At 52.2% G+C, this 5000-nt stretch overlaps 3 non-coding genes across 3 annotated transcripts in view; all 3 read left to right on the forward strand.

Annotated features, from left to right (window-relative positions):
• LOC140349977 (5S ribosomal RNA) overlaps positions 1-49 on the forward strand; it is a 119-nt gene extending 70 nt beyond the window's left edge. The window contains exon 1 of the ribosomal RNA XR_011924882.1: positions 1-49. This exon is cut by the window's left edge and continues 70 nt beyond it. This is a non-coding gene — a ribosomal RNA (5S ribosomal RNA).
• Positions 50-211: 162 nt separating this feature from the next.
• Positions 212-330, forward strand: LOC140349929 (5S ribosomal RNA). Its single transcript, XR_011924836.1, has one exon. It is a non-coding gene; the product is annotated as a 5S ribosomal RNA (ribosomal RNA).
• A 152-nt stretch (positions 331-482) lies between these two features.
• LOC140349930 (5S ribosomal RNA) lies at positions 483-601 on the forward strand. Its single transcript, XR_011924837.1, has one exon. It is a non-coding gene; the product is annotated as a 5S ribosomal RNA (ribosomal RNA).
• The last annotated feature ends 4399 nt before the right edge of the window (positions 602-5000 follow it).

Below are 5000 nucleotides of genomic sequence, written 5' to 3' on the forward strand. Positions count from 1 at the left end.
GTTAGTACTTGGATGGGAGACCGCCTGGGAATACCAGGTGCTGTGAGCATTTTCACACTTTTTCACCTGTCAAAAAAAAAAAAAAAAAAAGAAGTTTTTCATTGAGATATCCCAATTTTGACCGAGCAAGTGGCGTGAAGGTACTCTTCACGAAAAGACAGTGTTTGATGCAAAAAAAGCCATTTATACGAGTTTTGACCTGGAACATTTCGCTCACGGCCATACCACCCTGGACCAGCCCGATCTCGTCTGATCTCGGAAGCCAAGCAGGGTTGGGCCTGGTTAGTACTTGGATGGGAGACCGCCTGGGAATACCAGGTGCTGTGAGCATTTTCACACTTTTTCACCTGTCAAAAAAAAAAAAAAAAAAAGAAGTTTTTCATTGAGATATCCCAATTTTGACCGAGCAAGTGGCGTGAAGGTACTCTTCACGAAAAGACAGTGTTTGATATAAAAAAGGCCGTTTTGACCTGGAACATTTCGCTCACGGCCATACCACCCTGGACCAGCCCGATCTCGTCTGATCTCGGAAGCCAAGCAGGGTTGGGCCTGGTTAGTACTTGGATGGGAGACCGCCTGGGAATACCAGGTGCTGTGAGCATTTTCACACTTTTTCACCTGTCAAAAAAAAAAAAAAAAAAAAGAAGTTTTTCATTGAGATATCCCAAATTTGACCGAGCAAGTGGCGTGAAGGTACTCTTCACGAAAAGACAGTGTTTGATATAAAAAAGGCCGTTTTGACCTGGAACATTTCGCTCACGGCCATACCACCCTGGACCAGCCCCTTTGCAATCAGTGCAGGTGCGTGCAATTTGTGGTGTGCTGCATGGTCTGGAGCTGGAGGTTTGGGAGTTTTTTTTGAGTTTTTAATCGTTATTTTGGTCATTTTCATTTACTTTTTTCAGTTCTTTTGTTTGTTCCCCTCCCAGTAAACTTACTGGGAGGTGGATTTTTTGTTTTTTGTGAGCATGGCTCAAAGGACGGACAACACGGCATCGGACACTGGAATGGACACGACAAAGGCAAGACAAAGTTTGAAAGAATCTGTAAATAATAGAAAGAACGAAGAAAGAAGAATGAAATTTATGAAAGAACTCACTGTGGTGTTGGAGTTGACGGAGGGAGCACAAATCACGCCACTAGCTTTTTTGAAATCGACTCAGGAGGTGTGCGGCTCCATAGTAGCGTGCAGACTCATCTCGAAGGACAAATATGAAGTAACCGTCAGTACCACTAAAGCGAAGGAGCGGCTCCTGGACGGGTACTGCATTGGAGGAGTCAGGGTTCACGCCCGTGACATCTCGGTGGATGAGCTGGTCGTGTCCTTCATGGGGCTGCCGGCTTATATCGAGGACGAGGAGATCCTGGCCAAGCTCTACGCCTGGGGGGTCTCTGCGGTCTCCGAGGTGAGGAGGAGAATGTGGCCGGGGACGAACGTGGCGGACGGCACCAGGTTTGTACGGGTAAGGTTCACGGACACGGTGCAGTCCTTACCGTATTCTGTCAGGTTTGACACCGCGGGGGGTCCCGAGTACTTCAGGGTAATACACGACAGGCAGGTGCGGGTGTGTAGGGGGTGTCTCCAGCCTGGCCATATTCTGAGGGAGTGCCCTGACTTTCTGTGCCGCAACTGCGGGAGCCAGGGGCATTACGCGCGCGAGTGCGTCGCGCAGCGGGCCCCGAAGTGCAGAGAGTGCCGCATGTTCCGCCACTTATGTCCGTGTGGTGCGGGTGACAGAGAGGAGGACAGAGGGGAGGACAGAGGGGAGGACAGGGAGGACGCCATTGGAGGAGAGAGCAGTGACGTGGCCCAGAACGTGCCCGCAACTGCTCTCTCCGAAGTAGAGGAGTTTTTGGAGGAGGAGGCTGTGGAGGAGTCAGGGGAGCCAGAGGTGTCTGGCTCCTCTTGCTCCTCTGACTCCTCAGACGAGGAGGCGTCCGTCGCACTGGAGATGGTGCTCGGCTCAGCGCTGGCGTCTGGGAAGGTGGGAGCAGGACAAACTGCTCCTCCTGACCAGAGGGAGGGGACTCGTGAGGGTCCAACTCCTAAGCCCGTGGAGGAAGAGGCTGAACCCGGGAGGAGGATGGGTGCGGGACAGGCCCCGCATCTTACCTCCAAAGGGGGGGACATCACCACAGGGCTGGGTGATGATCCCAAGCTCCAGTCGGACGGTGGTAAGAGGGGACAGGTGGAGAAGAAGGATAAGAAAGGGGCAAGACGCAGGAAGCAGGTGGCAGGAGACGGAGAGGGCGCTGCTGCTGAGAGCGGCTCTGCCTCCTCCGTTCCAACCACTTCAAAAGCGCCAGCAGAAAGCTCCATCAACCCACCATCCTCCACACGCAGCTCTGCCCCACGAGGTGAGCTCGAGACTGTTTTTAATGATGACTTCATGGATTTCTCCACCCGTGAAGTCAGAAAAAGAGTGTGGCAGTCGGATGCGACGGGCGCCAAAAAGAAGTCTAAATAAAAGATGGGTTACATCCTCCAAGGTCTCCTCTTAATGGCGTTCTCCTTGTCCTCTTGGAACGCAGGCGGCCTGCGGAGCCCAGTGCGGATGCAGAGCGCGTTACACTTTTCCAAGTGGGACGTGCTCTGCATCCAAGAAACGCACTGGGATGTCAGCCACGCGCAACAAGTGCGGAGCATGGGAGTAGGCTCTGTATTTTGGGCCCTGGGCACGGCGTGCTCGCGCGGTGTGGCCACGGTGGTGAGGCCTGGTGTCTTAGGCCAACCCACCCTGGTACACGCCGACCCAGAGGGCTCCTTCCTGGTCCTGGACTTCACGGACACAGTGAAGTTCAGACTAATTAACATCTACGCCCCGAACGATGATGGTCTGAGGAGGCAATTCTTCAAAAACATATTTCGCTTTGCGAACGACAATACAATCATAATCGGTGACTTTAATACAACACTTTGCAAGACAGACATCGGCATTAACAACTCTTTTAAAAACAGCACTGCCAGGACAGCCCTGTTGGAAGAAGCCGCCAGCAGGAACCTGACGGAGGTGTGGCGGTTCGTCCACCCCTTCCTGAAGGATTTCTCCAGGCGGCAGGTCGTCCAGGGCGTCCTGAAGCAGTCCCGCATTGACCTCTGTTTTGCCTCCTCAGACCTGGCACAGAGAGTCAGTGGTGCTTCCTACAAGTGGTCAGGCTTGAGTGATCACTCCACTTTAGATATTTATTTTGGGTTAGTTTCATCACCGAGGAATGGAGGACTGTGGGTCCTAAACAGCTCCATCCTCGGTGATGAAACTTTTTGTAGGAAAATGGACTTTTTGTTTGATGTATTTGACATGGAGCTGGAGCTGATCGACAGCGTGGTCGATTGGTGGCCGACGGCAAAAACACGCATTAAAAAGCTCTGTGTCAATTACAGCAAACACAAGGCGTGGCTGTCGACCAGGAGGGAGACCGCTCTCCGCCAGCGCCTGCAGGTCCTGGACCAGGGCGCAGCTTCCACCACTGGCCCTGTGGATCCAGAGTACCTGGTGGTGCGCGCTGAGCTGGAGCAGCTGGAGGTAAGTAGGTGTCAGGGTGCAATTTTGAGGGCAAAAGCCAGACACACAGTCGAAGGAGAACGCTCGACAGCGTTCTTCTTCGGCTGTGAGAAGGTTACACAGGGAAAGATGCACATAGATAAGTTGATAGATAAGACAGGTAAGATTGTTTCCGAGGTAAGTGAGGTTTTAGAGACAGCGCAGGATTTCTATAGTAGGCTTTTTAGTTCAGACGGAGTGGCAGAGCAGGCTTTAGACCAGGCTGTAGGTGCTCTGGAGCGCACACTGAGCAGGGAGGATAGGGAGCTGTGCGACGCGCCTCTGTCTCTCATGGAGATAGAGGCTGCAGTCAAGAGTTTAAATACAGGGAAAAGCCCCGGAGAGGACGGACTAACCTGTGAGTTTTTCAAGCGTTTCGCTTCCAGGTTAGCTCCGATCCTACTCCTATTATATCAGGATTTTGAGAGTGAGAGTAGAGTTGGCGATGGTTTTGCGATGAGTGTCGTCACTCTGCTTTTTAAGAAGGGCGACAGGAGCAGCCTCGCCAACTACAGGCCCATTAGCCTTTTGAACGTAGACTATAAAATTTTAGCAAAGGTATTAGCAGGTAGGTTAAAGCGTGTGATTGGATCCGTCATACACCCCTCGCAGGCCTACAGCGTCCCCGGGAGGGACATCTCAGACACAGTTTTGTCTCTGAGATATCTCCTTCGGCAGATGCACGCGACCGGTGGTATTCACGTTAGTGTAGACTTTAACAAGGCGTTCGACAGAGTTGAGCATTCGTTCCTCTGGACTGTATTAGGTAAGTTAGGTTTCGGCGAACGGTTTGTTAATTGGCTACAGCTCATCTATTCCTTTGCGGTCAGTAAGGTCAAAGTCAACGGGTTTCTAACTGACTCTTTCCCCTTAAAAAGATCAGTCAGGCAGGGCTGTCCCCTCTCGTCGCTCCTCTACAGCATCGCCGCTGAGCCTTTGGCGGCCATGTTGAGGGCGGACGCGGGGGTGAGGGGACTGACCACGCCTGCGGGTAGGGAAGTCAAAATTTTTCAGTACGCAGATGACACGAATCTGATCCTCCGAGACGTGGAGAGCCTGAACGCCTCTCTCCACGTGCTCAATGTTTACGGCCTCGCTTCAGGGGCCAAAATCAATTTCGATAAAACCACGGTTAAATTTTGCGGCAGCGTCACGCCTGTTCCTCTCCCTGTCCAGCTCCGGGAGGCCGGGGACTCCTACAAGGTCCTCGGCGTCCCCCTGGGCAGAGACGAGGAGGCGTGTCGTACTGCACTTTGGTCGCCTTTGTGCGAGAAAATTACAGCGCGCTTGAATTTTTGGAGACGTCGTAATCTGACATTAAAAGGTAAAGTCTTAGTTGTAAATTCTTTGTGCATGTCCATGTTGAACCATGCACTCTCCGTGTACGGCCTGCCGGGGGTCTATGCTAACAAATTAAGGTTAGTGATAAACCACTTTTTGTGGAATCGTGAGAGGGGC

This window comes from Eucyclogobius newberryi, unplaced genomic scaffold (genome assembly GCF_026437365.1).
Source record: "Eucyclogobius newberryi isolate DKJ021-1_F unplaced genomic scaffold, fEucNew1.0.hap1 SCAF_7, whole genome shotgun sequence".
Classification (NCBI taxonomy): Eukaryota; Metazoa; Chordata; class Actinopteri; order Gobiiformes; family Gobiidae; genus Eucyclogobius; species Eucyclogobius newberryi.